The sequence below is a fragment of the Pristiophorus japonicus genome, chromosome 1 (genome assembly GCF_044704955.1).
Source record: "Pristiophorus japonicus isolate sPriJap1 chromosome 1, sPriJap1.hap1, whole genome shotgun sequence".
Taxonomy (NCBI): Eukaryota; Metazoa; Chordata; class Chondrichthyes; family Pristiophoridae; genus Pristiophorus; species Pristiophorus japonicus.
In genome coordinates this window covers 363,774,223-363,791,369 of record NC_091977.1, presented here as the reverse complement: position 1 = coordinate 363,791,369, position 17,147 = coordinate 363,774,223, and positions in this window count along the sequence as shown.

The window sequence follows — 17,147 nt, the reverse complement described above, 5'->3', positions numbered from 1 at the left end:
CTCATTCTTCTGAACTCCAATGAGTATAGGCCCAACCTACTCAACCTATCTTTATAAGTCAACCTCATCTCATCTCCCAAAAATCAACCTAGTGAACCTTCTTTGAACAGCCTCCAAAGCAAGTATATCCTTCTTAAATACAGAGACCAAAACTGTATGCAGTACTCTAGGTGTGGCCTCACCAATACCCTGTACAGTTGTAGCAGGACTTCTCTGCTTTTATACTGTATCCCCCTTGCAATAAAGGTCAATATTCCATTTGCCTTCCTGATTACTTGCTGTACCTGCATACTAACTGTTGTATATGAATAAATAGTCTGACTGGATACTGTGAGCTCAAAGTAAAGTGTGACCGTAATCTTTTATTGCAGGTCTCCAGAGTGCTTCTCCAGCCTGTGAGGCCTCCTTAAGTACCTGTGCTCCCAAGAGATTGTGGGATCCCTTGGGACTCCAGAGGATGAGACCTCTGATGACTGTACAAGGGAAATACAAGTTTAATACATAACAACACTCCCTCCCCCTTCAAAGTCAACAGTGTAACTATTTACAAGGTGAGTCGATCTGGGGCCTTTCTTTCCCTGGTTGATCATCTCGGTGCAAATATTGGTTTTGGTGAATCATTTGTTGGGCCCTCGCTGGGCTGCTGCGCAGCTGGCCTTGCTGGCCTGCCTGGTGTGATGAGTCCTGCTGGGCTGCTGCAGGTGATGGGTTCTGCTTCGTGGCCAACTGCACTGTCGGTTGCCACTGGTGTATATTTTTTGGGGGGGGGGGTCAAAGAAGGAAGGGTCCAAAGTGGGTTGCTCAGGATAGTCCGTGAATCTGAGTTTGATTTGATCCAAGTGTTTCCGTTGAATGAGTCCTTTTGAAAGTTTGACCCGAAACACCCTGCCCACAATAGTGCTGGGAAGTCACTTGGGACCTTGTCCATAATTTAATACAAGTACAGGATCATTGATTTCAATTTCGCATGAAACATTAGCGCAATCATGATCTGTACTTTGTTGAAGTAGCTTGCTCTCTACTTGTTCATGTAGATCAGGGTGAACTAATGAGAGCCTTGTCTTCATGCCCTTTTCATGAGCAGTTCAGCCGGTGGAACCCCAGTGAGTAAGTGGAGTCTCGTGCGGTAGCTAAGCAAAACTTGGGATAGGCGAGTCTGCAGTGAGCCTTCAGTTACACTCTTCAAGCCTTGCTTGATAGTTTGCACTGCTCTCTCTGCCTGACCATTGGCTGCTGGTTTGAACGGGGCAGATGTAACATGTTTGATCCTGTTATGGGTCATGAACTCTTTGAACTGGGCACTGGTAAAACATGGCCCGTTGTCGCTCACAAGGACATCAGGTAGTGCGTGTGTGGCAAACATGGCCTCCAGGCTTTCAGTGGTGGCAGCGGACGTGCTTGCCAACATTATCTCACATTCAATCCACTTGGAGTACACATCAACAACCACAAGGAACATTTTACCCAAAAACGGGCCTGAAGAGTCGACATGGGCCCTGGACCACGTTTTGGAGGGCCAAGACCATAAACTTAGTGGTGCCGCCCTGGTGCATTGCTTAACTGCGAGCATGTGTTACATCTGTGCACACAGGACTCTAAGTCCGCCTCGATACCGGGCCATCACACATGGGATCTGGCTATCGCTTTCATCATTACGATGCCTGGGCGGGTACTGTGAGGTCACTGATGAAAGTGTCTCTACCCTTCTTGGGGACCACTACGCGATTGCCCCACAGAAGGCAGTCTGCCTGTACAGACATTTCATCTTTGTGCCGCTGGTACAGCTTTATCTCTCTGAGACACTGGACCAGCTCTCGTGAAGCACACAATTTTTTACGAGGGACAGTCAGGGGTCCTGGCTGATCCAGGTTCTAATCGGTTGGGCTGTGACGAGTGATTGCTCACTCTCAAATGCTTCCATAACCATGACTAGATCTGCGGGCTGTGCCATTTCTACCCCCGTGGTGGGCAATGGCAGCTTACTGAGAGCATCAGCACAGTTTGCTGTGCCTGGCCTGTGGCGGATGGCATAAGTGTATGCGGACAACATGAGCGCCCATCTCTGGATGCAGGCCAATGCATTTGTATTTATCCTCTTGCTCTTGGAAAACAGGGATATTAGTGGCTTATGGTCCGTTTTCAATTCAAATTTTATCCCAACTAGATATTAATGTATTTTCTTTACTCCATAGACACACGCTAATGCTTCTTTTTCAATCATGCTGTAGGCTCTCTCAGCCTTACACAGACGTCTGGGTGCATAAGCAACCTGTTGCAATTTCTCTGATTCATTAACTTGTTGCAATACATACCCGACACCGTATGACGACGCATCACATGCTAGTACCAAACACTTACATGGATCATACAACACAAGCAATTTGTTTGAGCATAACAATTTTCTAGCTTTTACAAAGGCATTTTCTTGGCTTTTGCCCCATACCCATTTGGCCCCTTTACTCAGTGAGGCATGCAGTGGTTCTAACAGTGTACTGAGACCCGTTAAGAAGTTACCAAAGTAGTTCAGGAGTCCTAGAAATGATTGCAGCTCTGTCACGGTCAGTGGCCTCGGTGCGTTCTCGATTGCCTCCGTCTTCGAATTTGTGGGCTTGATGCCGTCCGCCACAATCCTCCTTCCCAGGAACTCCACTTCAGGCACCAGGAAAATGTACTTCGACGTTTCAACCTGAGCCCCTCATGGTTGAGTCGGCTAAGAATCTCCTCCAGGTTGTGAAAATGCTCGACTGTGTTCCGACCTGTAACCAAGATGTTGTCCTGGAAGACCACCGTGTGCAGGACCGACTTCAGTAAGCTTTCCATGTTTCTCTGAAATATCGCCGCAGCTGATCGATTTCCAAACGGGCACCTGTTATAAATGAAGAGACCTTTGTGCATGTTGATGCAGGTGAGGCCCTTCGATGATTCCTCCAGCTCCTGCATCTTGTAGGCCGAGGTCAAGTCCAGCTTTGTGAATGTCTTTCCTCCTGCCAGCGTAGTGAAAAGGTTGTCAGCCTTTGGTCGTGGGTATTGATCCTCCAGGGAGAAACGATTGATAGTTACCTTGTATTCACCACAGATTCTGATGGTGCCATCTCCATTGAGGACTGGAATAATTGGACTGGCCCACTCATTGAATACAATCGGCAAAATGATGCGCTCTCGTTGCAGCTGGTCCAGCTCGATCTCTACCCTTTCTCTCATCATGTACGGTACTGCTCTTGCCTTGTGATGGATGGGTCGTGCCCCCGGAATTAGGTAGATCTGCACTTTTGCTCCTTGGAACTTCCTGATGCCTGGTTCGAACAGCGAAGGGAACTTGTTTAAGACCTGGGCACACGAAGTGTCATCAGTGGACGAGAGCACTCGGACGTCGTCCCAGTTCCAGCGAATCTTTCCCAGCCAACTCCTACCGAGCAGTGTGGGACCATCGCCCAGTACCACCCAGAGTGGTAGCTTGTGCCCCGCTCCATCATAGGAGACCTTTACAGTAGCACTGCCGATTACACGAATCAGTTCCTTTGTGTAAGTTCTCAGTTTTGTGTGAATGGGAGTCAAGTCTGGCCTTGAGGCCTTGCTGCACCACAATTTTTTGAAAGTCTTTTTGCTCATAATGAACTGGCTCTCACCCATGTGCAGCTCCATTGGCACCAGGAGTCCATTTAATTCAACCTTCAGCATTATTGGGGGACACTTTGTGGTAAATGTGTGCACCCCATATACCTCTGCCGCCTTGGTTCGTCGTGATCCGCCATGGATCTGTCCTCTTATGCAACATGGTGGTTTGCAGGATTAACAGGATTTGCAGCTCGCCTGCACATACGTTGGCAGTGTCCCATTGTTCCACAGCCCTTGCAAAGGTATCCTTTGAATCGGCATGAATGGAAACAATGATCACCCCCGCAGCGCCAACAAGGTTTTAATGGCCTTGCATTCATCACCCTTGATGGTGGACTCTGAGACATCTGCGGACGTGCAGCTGCAGGTATGTGTGACCTGCCCTGTACGTTGCGATTTGAAAATAATATCACTTTGTTCACAGTACTTGTAGCAGCACTCGTGTGCTGAGAGATTTGCTTCGTATTGTCACTGGTGGCAATGAATGCCTGGGCTATTGCTATGGCCTTACTCAAGGTTGGGATCTCTACAGTCAAAAATTTGCGAAGTATCACTTCATGGCCAATGCCAAGTACGAAAAAATCTCTGAGCATGTGTTCCAAATGTCCTTCAAATTCGTAATATCCTGCAAGGCGTCTTAGCTCGGTGACATAACTCGCCACTTCCTGGCCTTCAGACCTTTTGTAGGTGTAGAACTGGTACCTCGCCATCAGAACGCTTTCCTTCAGGTTCAGATGCTCCCGGATCAGTGTGCACAAATCATCGTATGATTTCTCTGTGGGTTTCGCTGGAGTAAGCAGATTTTTCATGAGGCCACGCATTGGTGCCCGGCAGACGGTGAGGAGAATTGCCCTTCGTTTGGCAGCGTTCGCTTCTCCTTCCAGCTCATGGGCCACGCAGTATTGGTCGAGTCGCTACACGAAGGGTTCCCAATCATCTCCCTCTGAGAAATTCTCCAGGATGCCCACTGTTCTCTGCATCGTTGGGTTCATCATTTGTATCTCGTTGCCAGCTGTTGTATATGAATAAAAAGTCTGACTGGATACTGTGAGCTCAAAGTAAAGTGTGACCTTAGTCTTTTACTGCAAGTCTCCAGAGTGCCTCTCTAGCCTGTGAGGCCTCATTAAGTACCTATTCTCCCAAGGGATTGTGGGATCCCTTGGGACTCCAGGGGATGGGCCCTCTGATGGCTGTACAAGGTAAATACAAGTTTACATACATAACACTAACTTTTTGTGTTTCATGCACAAGGACCCTCAGGTCCATCTGTAGTGTAGCGCTTTGCAATTTTTCTCCATTTAAATTACAATTTGTTTTTCTATTTTTACTGCCAAAGTGGATAACTTCACATTTTCCCACATTATACTCCATCTGCCAAATTTTTGCCCACTCACTTAGCCTGTCTTTATCCTTTTGCAGGTTTCTTGTGTCCTCCTCACAATTTGCTTTCCCACCCATCTTTGTATCATCAGCAAACTTGGTTCCATTCGAAGAGATAGTGGCTGCAGAGGACATTGTGCAAGGGGGTTCAGATCTGATGCCAGCAGTAAGTGAGGCAGCGCAGGAGGAATGGGTGGAGTTAGAGCCAGTGGAAGGTGAAGGTAGTGACCCTGGGTCTGTGCACACCACCTCTCCATCCGCTGGGCCCTCTGCCTCTATGAGAGGCACAGGTGACTGTGGTTCCAGAACCACACACCAACCTGATACTGTATAGCAGGTGGGAGAAGTAGGAAATCTAAGAAATGAGATAGAAGTTGAAGTGCTACAAATTGCATATTTGAGGCAAGAGATGCTTGGTCTTCATACTAATTTAACAGACTTTCTTGCCTCTATCATTCAGGCGATTGATGGTGTTGGGAGCAAGGTGGACTTGGCTTCACTTGCGATGGGCCAGATTAAAGAGGCTCTCGTTCCACTGCCGCAGATGTCGCAGATTCACGAAACTCAACTATTGCAGTTTATTCCTGCCGTGCTTAATCAGATTCAAGACATGCACTCTCAACTGTTGCAGTCGGATATTGCGACGCTTAATCAGATTAGCAACATTCTAATTCAATGATTGGATTTGAAGACCGCAGGCTATGGTCCCATTATTTTGACTTCTGCGGTTAACACCTTCCCTGATTCCAGCGAAGACACAGTGCATGGCTACGAGATAGGAGCCTCTCGCACTAGCGATGTTGGAAGGAGCAGCAGGAACAGGAAGAGCAACCTGGTAATGAGCCAAATGCTGAAGGGCAACAGTAGGGTATTTCAACTGACAGGAGAGTAGTATCGTGACGGGTAAGGGGAAGGAGAAAGCGCAGGAGACAGTTGGATGCCACGCTGTGCACAGACGCCTCTTTTGACCCTTAGGCACAGATTTTCTTTAATGTTGTAGTTCAATGTTGGTGTTGTGTTATTATTTAAAATGTATATTCACTATTTTATTTAATATTTATAGCCTGTAGTCACTCAAAATTTTGATTCAACTTTTTTATTAACAAACAATACATCTGTTTGAAAAGTAGCAAATAATTAGTTTACATCATGATTGTTGAGACTTTATTACACTACGAAACCAAAAAATTCACTTTAAACTGTTTACATGTTTTTATCAAACACTTTATAATTGAAAATGTTTACAAAGTAGCAACTAGGTATCTAACAATTTGTACTTAACGACAAAAAACTTTGCTGCAATAAAAGTTGACTGTTTCTCTTTAAATTACGTGTGATCTTTTCTGTGCCTTGCTGGGGTAGAGGGGAGGGAGGAGGCGACAGTATCATCGCCTCATAAAGGTGTTGGCTACTGTTGGATTGCTTTCTTGCTCTTTTTCGTTTTGTTGCTTTAAATGTCAGATTACACATATGCTCAGTTGTAGTAATGGCAGGATCAGGTCTTTATTTAAACCTTTATATTACACAAACCAGTATGAAAGTTATTGAGGCACACACACTTCACAAAACCTAATGTATTCTTTCTGAGAAACACAACCAAATCAGATTGACACACTTGAATGTCCGAATGGCTCCACATCTTCTAGCATCTTGTTTTTTTGACACACCTCTGCTTTGATCCAAACTTCAATACACTCCATGTTCATCAGAAAGCTGTTTCAACTTTTAACCCAGCATGTGTCATCTCCAGACTGCACCGAAAGCGAAGCATTTCACAAACATGGGCTTTTACTCCCACAGTTCCTAGCTCTTCCCTTGCAGCTCCACTTTCAGCTCCTCCCCATCATGCCTTTCCACAGGGACATTGTGATCTTCAAGATCTTCCATTTCAGCAGGGAGTTCATCTGCAGGGTTAAGAGTTCGTCCATCCTGCAGGGCAAAGTTGTGCAAAGCGCAACAGGCCACCACAATCCATGCCACCTTCGCAGGACTGTACTGCAATGACCCCCCTGACCTGTCCAGGCACCAGAAGCGTGATTTCAGAACCCCAATTGTCCTCTCGACCACTTGCCGTGTGCCCACATGTGCTTGGCTGTATCTTCCTGTGCCTCATTATTGGTCCTGCGGTATGGTTTTAGCGGGTAGGACTTGTCGCCCAATATCCATGAGGATCCTGGAGGCAATTCGTTGTATAAGTTGGAGTGACAGAGGACAAAGGAGTCATGACTACTTCCACAATGACCTGCATTCACACTTAGGATCCTGAGTTGTTCATCACAGACAATCATGACACTGAATGAATGATATCCCTTCCTGCTGATGTATTTCACAGGTATATCAATTGGTGCATTCAATGCACCATGGGTTCCATCAACGGCCCCAATCACTTTGGGAAGGCAGCAATTTTATAAAAGGCAAGGCACTCTCCTTTTGCTGCTGAATGGACAAGTCAAAGTGTATGAACTCAGAGGCCCTACGGAATATGGCATCCATGATCTGGTGAATGCAGGACCTCGCAGAATACTAGCTGATATTTGAAATGTCACTGGTGCCTGTCTAAAATGACCCTGATGCAAAGAGGTTTAGTGCCGTCATGGATACAGACAAGGCAGTGCAGGTCTTTAAGCGTGTTTGAAGGTCGTCCTTTAACATGTCACATCCGATTGCCTTTTGCTGAAACGCAGCCTCTTCACACATCATCATAGGCAGTCCCTCAGGATCGAGGAAGACTTGCTTCCACTCCTGAAGTGAGTTTTTTGGAGGCTGGACAGTCCAATTCGAGAGCCACAGACTCTGTCACAGGTGGGACAGATAGTCGTTGAGGGAAGGGGTGGCTGGAACTTGTTTGCCGCATGCTCTTTCCACTACCTGCATTTGATTTCTGCACACTCTCGGCATTGAGACTTGAAGTGCTCAGCGCCCTCCCGGATGCACTTTCTCCACTTAAGGCCATCTTTGGCCAGGGACTCCCAGGTGTCAATGGGGATGTCACACTTTATCAGGGAGGCTTTGAGGGTGTCCTTGTAACATTTCCGCTGCCCACCTATGGCTCGTTTGCCGTGAAGGAGCTCTGCATAGAGCACTTGCTTTAGGAGTCTCGTGTCTGGCATGCGAACTATGTAGCCTGCCCAGCGGAGCTGATCGAGTGTAGTCAGTGCTTCAATGCTGGGGATGTTGGCCTGGATGAGGACGCTGATGTTGGTGCGTCTGTTCTCCCAGGGGTTTTGTAGGATCTTGCGGAGACATTGTTGGTGATATATCTCCAGCGACTTGAGATGTCTACTGTACATGGTCCATGCCTCTGAGCCATACAGGCGGGCGGGTATTACTACAGCCTTGTAGACCATGAGCTTGTTGGTAGATTTGAGGGCCTGGTCTTTGAACACTCTTTTCCTCAGGTGGCCAAAGGCTGCACTGGCGCACTGGATACTGTGTTGAATCTCCTCATCAATCTCTGCTTTGTTAATAAGAGGCTCCCGAGGTATGGGAAATGGTCCACATTGTCGAGGGCCGCGCCGTGGATCTTGATGACTGGGGGGCATTGATGTGTGCGAGGACAGGCTGGTGGAGGACCTTTGTTTTTTGTAAGGCCCATGCTTTTGTATGCCTCAATAAATACGTTGACTATATCCTGGAGTTCAGCGCAGATGCAGGCGTCGTCTGCATACTGTAGCTCAACGACAGAGGTTGGGGTGACTTTGGGCCTGGCCTGGAGACGGCGAAGGTTAAACAGCTTCTCACTGGTTCTGTAGTTTAGTTCCACTCCAGCGGGGAGCTTGTTGACTGTGAGGTGGAGCATGGCAGCGAGGAGGGTTGAGAAGAGGGTTGGAGCGATGACGCAGCCCTGTTTGACCCCGGTCCGGATCCCTCTTCACACACAACTCCTCAGACACCATTTCAAAAGACAACCTCTCCCTGTACACTCTCTGTGGTGGGTCATAGTTCCTTCTGATGAGGCGGCGGTCATGGTTCCTCAATCCTCTTAGTTGTTCCCTGCGGCGTTTCATTCTGTGAACCAGAATCACACAGAGGATAGGGATAATATCGTAAACAGGCATGTTTCTCTCTCATAGGCTTCGTTTGTAAATAGATGCTGTAAACGTAGAAACACGTAGCATTGACCATGCTTGATCTGTTCCATTCGGCGGGCCACATCATCCGCATGCCTGACACGAGACTCCCAAAACAAGCACGCTACTCGGAGCATCAACACAGCAAGCGAGCCCCAGATGGGCAGAGGAAATGCTTCAAGGACATCCTCAAAGCATCCTTGAAAAAGTGCAGCTTCCCCACCGACATCTGGGAATCCCTGACCCAAGACCGCCCAAAATGAAGGAACAGCATCCGGGAAGGTGCCGAACACCTCGAGTCTCATCACCGAGAGCAAGCTGAAGCTAAGTGTTGACTATGCAAAGAGCACGTGGCAACCCAGGGATCCCACCCACCCATTCCTTCAACCACCGTCTGCCCCATCTGTGACAGAGACTATACGTCATGCATTGGACTCTTCAGTGACCTGAGAACTCATTTCTAGCATGGAAACAAGTCATCCTCCACTCTGATGAACTGCCTAAGAAGAAGAGAAGAAGACACGTAGGAGGAAAGATGGAAAAACTAATCAAAGTCATTTGTAAAGTGAGTGGGTAGAAATTCACGTTGGGCGGTGGAGCGAAACAATCAGTATCTGACCGCCACTCGTCATACCCGCCTGATAAATATCACACCCTAAATTAATTTTTAAGACTCTTTATAAATTCATACGTAAAAATTTTAAACAGCATAAAAAAATTAACATTTAAAACATTAATATATTATGGGATAATTATTTTAAACAGCAGCAACTATGAGAAAAATCATTTTGAAACAGTTATTTTCAGTTTAGAAACAAATGCAATCAAATTGAAAACACTGCTGAAGTTACACCAAATTAACTGCACTGCTAAGAAAAAGGTACAAAACCAATGAAATATCTATAAAATTATGTTGTTAAAGGCTTAACTCAGCCTTTCAAAAACTGCTTTCTCAAATTTAAAAGTTATAATAACTTCCCGTTCAAAACATCCCCTACTTATTCCTTCCTGCTTCCTCCAGCTGTTGTTCTCTATAGGATGCAGGCTGTACGCCTGCTACCATTGACTGCCGAAGATTCCTGGGTAGTTTCTGGCCAGTAGATGGGCAAACTGCTACTTCTCCAGCGCATACGGAGCATTTGTCATCTTCTTGTTTGACAGAGCACAAAAGCCGGTTTTAGGCCCATGCGCATCGCACGCCTAAAACCTTCACTTCCAGGGCATCTACAGGTGCGCGCGCACATCATACGAACCCAGAGAGGCCGCAATTTTCGCCCCAATATTTTTCTCTTGTTTTCTGTCCAGAAAATGGATGCAACGTGGATTTTTAACTCATAGGATATGTTTCTGTTCGAAACAGTTCTGATATACTTTGCAAGCTATTCAGTGCACCATCTTTCTTAATCTTGTGCTCCCAACCTGCATCCCCTCTGAAATACACCTGCCGTCCTTACCTGGTCTGCTTGAAATGTGACTTCAGACCCACAGCAATGTGGTTGATGCTTAACTGTCATCTGAGATGGCCTAGTAAGCCACTCAATTGTATCAAACTGCAGTACAAACAATAAGAATAAAACCGGACGGATATCCCGGCATCGACCTATACACTGGATTCATAAATGGCAAAGGCACACCCAGCCCAGTCAACCCTGCAAAGTCCTCCTCACTAACATCCGGGGATTTGGGCCAGAATTAGCAGAGCTGTCCCACAGACTAGTCAAGCAACAGCCTGACATAGTCATACTCACAGCATTATAACTTTCAGCCAATGTCTCAGACTCCTCTATTAATATCCCTGGGTATGTCCAGTTCCACCGGCACGACAGACATAAGAACATAAGAATTAGGAGCAGGAGTAGGCCATTCAGCCCCTCGAGCCTGCTCCGCTATTCAATAAGATCATGGCTGATCTTCGACCTCAACTCCACTTTCCTGCACTGTCCCCATATCCCTTAATATTCAAAAATCTATCGATCTCTGTCTTGAATATACTCAAAGACTGAGCCTCCACAGCACATTCCATAGATTCACCGCCCTCTGAGTGAAGAAGTTTCTCCTCATCTCAGTCCTAAAGGGCCGACCCCTTATTCTGAGACTGTGCCCCCTGGTTCTAGACTCTCCAGCCAGAGGAAACATCCTCCTTGCATCTACCCGATCAAGTCCTGTAAGGATTTTGTATATTTCAATGAGATCACCTCTCATTCTTCCAAACTCGAGTGAATATAGGCTCAGGCTACTCAATCTCTCCTCATAGGACAATCTCCCCATCCCAGGAATCAGTCTGGTGAACCTTTCTTGCACTCCCTCAATGGCAAGTATATCCTTCCTTAGGTAAGGAGACCAAAACTGTACACAATATTCCAGGTATGGTCTCACCAAGTTCCTACATAATTTCAATGAGATGTCTTTACACTTATACTGAAATCCTCTTGTAATAAAGGCCCACGTACCATTTGCTTTCTTACTTGTTTGCTGTACCTGCATGTTAACTTTCAGTGATTCATGTACAAGGACACCCAGGTCCCTCTGAACATCAACATTTCCCAATCTCTCACCATTTAAAAAAATACTCTGATTTTCTATTTTTCCCACCAAAGTGGATAACTTCACATTTCTCCACATTATATTCCATTTGTCATGTTCTTGCCCTTTCACTTAGCCTATCTATATCCCCTTGAAGCCTCTTTGCATCCTCCTCACAAATTACATTCCACCTAGCTTTATATCATCGGCAAACTTGGATATATTACATAATCCAAATTATTGATATAGATTGTGAATAGCTGGGGCCTAAGCACCAATTCTTGCGGCACTCCATTAGTTACAGCCTGCCAACCAGAAAATGACCCATTTATTCCTAGTCTCTGATTTCTGTCAGTTAACCAATCCTCAATCCATGCTTGTATATTACCCCCAATCTCATGAGCCCAAATTTTGTTCAATAACTTCTTGTGTGGCACCTTATCGAATACCTTCTGAAAATCTAAACACATCGCATCCACTGGTTCCCCCTTATCTATTTTGCTTTTGTTGACAAGAGGCTCCCGAGGCATAGGAAATGGTCCACGTTGTCGAGGGCCACGCCGTGAACCTTGATGACTGGGGGGCAGTGCTGTGTGGTGAGGACAGGCTGGTGGAGGACCTTTGTCTTACGGATGTTAAGCATAAGCGAGAGCCTCTTGTCAACAAAAGCAGACATTGATGCAGAGATTCAACACCACCTCCAGTGCGCCTGTGCAGTCTTTGGCTGCCTGAGGAAAAGAGTGTTCGAAGACCAGGCCCTCAAATCTACCACCAAGCTCATGGTCTACAGGGCTGTAGTAATACCGACCCTCCTGTATGGATCAGAGGCATGGACGATGTACAGAAGACACCTCAAGTCGCTGGAGATATATCACCAACGATGTCTCCACAAGATCCTGCAAATCCCCTGGGAGGACAGGCGCACCAACATTAGTGTCCTCGTCCAGGCTAACATCCTCACCATTGAAGTACTGACCACACTCAATCGGCTTCGTTGGGCAGGCCACCTGGTTCGCATGCCAGACATGAGACTCCCTAAGCAAATGCTTTATGCAGAGCTTCTTCACAGCAAATGAGCCAAAGGTGGATAGCAGAAACGCTACAAGGACACCCTCAAAGCTTCCCTGCTATAGTGCAAGATCGCCCGAGGTGGGGAAAGTGCATCCGGGAGGGCGTTGAGCTCTTCGAACCTCAATGCCGAGAGCGTGAAGAGGTCAAGTGCAGGCAGCGGAAGGAGCATGCGGCACACCAATCCCAACCAACCCTTCCCTCGGCGAATGTCTGTCCCACCTGTGACAGAGTCTGTGGCTCTCCTATTGGACTGTTCAGCCACCAAAGAACTCAGTTCAGGAGTGGAAGCAAGTCTTCCTCGATTCTGAGAGACTGCCTAGGATGGATGATGATCTATTCTACTAGTTAAAACCTCAAAAAATTATAACAGATTTGTCAAAAAGATTTCTCTTTCATAAATCCCTGTTGACTCTGCCTCATCCTATTATTATTTTCTCAGTGCCCTGTTATCACATCCTTAATAATAGATTCTAGCATTTTGCCTATGACTGATGTCAGGCTAACTGGTCTGTAGTTCTCCATTTTCTCTCTCCCTCCTTTCTTAAATAGTAGGGTTACATTACCTACCTTCCAATCTGCCAGAACTGTTCTAGAATCTGTGGAATTTTGGAAGATGACAACCAATGCAACCACTTTCTCTATAGCCACCTCTTGACAAAACCCAAGGATGTAGGCCATCAGTTATCGGCATTCAGTGCCATTAATTTCACCAATACTATTTTTTTACTGATGTTAATTTCTTTCAGTTCCTCATTCTCACTAGACCCTTGGTATTCTACTGTTTCCTGGAGGTTTTTTGTGTCTTCTTCCATGAAGACAGACACAAAGTATTTGTTTAATTTCTCTGCCATTTTCTTATTCCCGATTATAATTATCCTGTCTCAACCTGTAAGGAACCTACATTTACTTTTGCTAATCTTTTCCTTATTACATACCTATTTTACCGTCTGATTTTATGTCTCTCACTAGTTTACTCTCATATTCTATTTTCGTTTTCTTTGTCAATTTCTTGGTCCTCCTTTGCTAAATTCTAAAATCCTCACAATCCTCAGGCTTACTGCTCTCTTTGGCAACATTATAAGTCTTATCCTTTGATCTAATACTAACTTTAACTTATTTTTTACTGAGGAACTCATTGCCTAAGAAGAGTGGTAGAGGCAGAAAGCATCACCACATTTTAAAAATACTTGGATGTGCACTTAGAGTGGTGTAACCTACAGGGCTGTGGACCAAGAGCTGGAGATTAGTATGCAAAATTAAAGCACATAGTATTGGGGGTAATGTATTGTCGTGGATAGAGAACTGGTTGGCAGACAGGAAGCAAAGAGTAGGAATAAACGGGTCCTTTTCAGAATGGCAGGCAGTGACTAATGGGGTGCCGCAGGGCTCAGTGCTGGGACCCAGCTATAATATACATTCATGATTTGGACAAAGGAATTGAATGTAATATATTCAAGTTTGCAGATGACACTAAGCTGGGTGGCAGTGTGAGCTATGAGGAGGATGCTAAGAGGCTGCAGGGTGAATTGGACAGGTTAGGTGAGTGGACAAATGCGTGGCAGATGCAGTAAAAATATAGATAAATGTGAGGTTATCCACTTTGGTGGCAAAAACAGGAAGGCAGAATATTATCTGAATGGCGGCAGATTAGGAAAAGGAGAGGTGCAACGAGACCAAGGTGTCATGGTACATCAGTCATTGAAAGTTGGCATGCAGGAACAAAAGGCGGTGAAGAAGGCAAATGGCATGTTGGCCTTCATAGCGAGAGGATCTGAGTACAGGAGCAGGGAGATCTTACTATAGCTCTGCAGGGCCTTGGTGAGGCCACACCTGGAACATTGTGTTCAGTTTTGGTCTCCTAATCTGAGGAAGGACATTCTTGCTATTGAGGGAGTGCAGTGAAGGTTCACCAGACTGATTCCCGGAATGGCAGGACTGACATATGAAGAAAGACTGGATCGACTAGGCTTGTATTCACTGGAATTTAGAAGAATGAGAGGGAATCTCATAGAAACGTATAAAATTCTGAAGGGATTGGACAGGTTAGATGCAGGAAGAATGTTCCCGATGTTGGGGAAGTCCAGAATCAGGGGTCACAGTCTAATGATAAGGGGTAAGCCATTTAGGACCGAGATGAGGAGAAACATCTTCACTCAGAGAGTGGTTAACCTGTGGAATTCTCTACCACAGAAAGTTGTTGAGGCCAGTTTGTTAGATTTATTCAAAAGGGAGTTAGATGTGGCCCTTACGGCTAAAGGGATCAAGGGGTATGGCGAGAAAGCAGGATTGGGGTACTGAAGTTGCCTGTTCAGCCATGAACTCATTGAATGGCGGTGCAGGCTCGAATGGCCGAATGGCCTACTCCTGCACCTATTTTCTATGTTTCTATGGCCCCAAGTTTCGGCCCACACCGAAAACGGCACACCTCCGAGCTGGATGCCTATTCTTCGCGCCTAAAAGTGCGCCAGAAAAAAACTTCGATATTCTCCGGCTCCGGAGCCAAACACTCGCGCCGATTCTGTAAGTAGTGGGGGGCGGGTCCAATTTAAATGAGCCAACGTGGTGCCAGCATCCCTGCTGTCGTGCCACTGACGCCACCCCTTAAGCGTGGCCGAATGGCCTCAACCCCCTTGAAAAGCTGCGTGCATCTGGTGTTGATCCTTCGGCTGCCGGCCAGCCACTAACGCCACTCCTATCCCATGGCCGAATGGCCTCAACCCCTTTGAAAAGTTCGTGTGCCTGGTGTTGATCCTTCGGCTGCCGGCCAGCCACTGACGCCGCTCCTATCCCATGGCCGAATGGCCTCAGCCCCCTTGAAAAGCTGCGTGTGTCCGGTGTTGATCCTTTGGCTTCCGGCCAGCCACCAACGCTGCTCCTATCCCATGGCCGAATGGCCTCAGCCCCCTTGAAAAGCTGCGTGCCTCCGGTGTTGATCCTTCGGCTGCCGGCCAGCCACTAACAGAATGAAGGCCTGCCTGCAGCACAGCAGCTCAGCTCGAAGGCTGCTTGCTGCCACTGTTGGGGCTGCTGTCGAGACACTGATGCCACACCCCTGCCTGTCTCCAACATGAAAGGCCTGCCTGAAGCACAGCAGCTCGAAGGCTGCTGCTGTTTCACACAGGTAGGAACATGGTTTATTTAATCTTTTCTTTGCTTATAAATTTTTATTCAGGTTGGATTTCTTTGTATAATATTTGTATAAGTATAACTAAGGATTGATTGTAGAATTGAATGACTTTCCTTCCCCCCCTCCCCCCCCCACCATTCCCTACGCCTTATTTGTAACCTACGCCTGATTTTCGAAAGTGCAGACAAGGTTTTTTCGAGCGTACAAAAATCTTCACTTACTCCATTCTAAGTTAGTTTGGAGTAAGTTTTCACTGCCGAAACTTTGAAAACAGGAGTAAGTGGCCGGACACGCCCCCTTTTGAAAAAAAAATTCTGTTCCAAAGTGAAACTGTTCTAACTGATGAGAACTGGAGCAAACTAAATGCTGAGAATTTGAATTTTTTAAGATACTCCGTTCTACACCAGTTGCTCCAAAAAATCAGGAGCAACTGAGGCCGAAACTTGGGCCCGATGTTTCTTGTTTCTAAAATGGGATTAGGCTGGATAGCTCTTGGTTGACCGGTGCAAACACGATGGGCCGAAATGGCCTCCTTCTGTGCTGTAAATTTCTATGATTCTATGATACCTTCTCTTGTTATTCATGGTTGGACCACTTTTCGTGGTGGGGTTTTTGTCCCTTAAAGGAATGTATATTTGTTGTAAATTATGTATTAATTCTTTAAATTTGTCTACCGTCATACATTTTAATGTAGTTTTCCAATCTCCCTCAGCCAACTCATCCCTCATAGCTTGGTAGTTTGCTTTGTTTAGATTTAAGACCCGAGGTTCAGATTTAACTAAATCACTTTCAAACTCCATGGCCTGGAAATCCTGACCTCCCTGGGTCCGTACGGAGTGTGTACGGACCCGGGAAAACATCGCGAAAGCCAGTTTTCAGCGCACAATGCACATGTGCTGAAAACTGGCTTTTCCGATCTGTCAAGCTCCAGCTTGACAGATCCTCCATATCTCGGGAGCAACGGCATTTGCAAGGGCAAGATTGCAGTATTTAACCATATCTTGCCCAGCAAATGTCCTGAAAACTCCTGCGCCTGATAAAAGCAGGCGCATAGCCTACTTTTACAGGCGTAAGAGTTTTAAAACATACAAAAACGTAATAAAATCAAATTAAAAAAGCACATTTTATTGTTAAGAACCCTCCCCACTATGGTAAGTTTATTTTAAACCATAATTTAAAATATTTTTTGAAAAATCGGTATTATTTTTTTTTACTAAGACCTTTATTAACTTTAATTTCAAATAATTTTAATTATGTGAGCTGTGTTTTTTATTTTTTATTATGGTGTTATTGTGTTTGGCATTTTTTTTCATTAATAGCTAAGAGAACTCATAGATATGGGACTAGACTTTCCATTATTG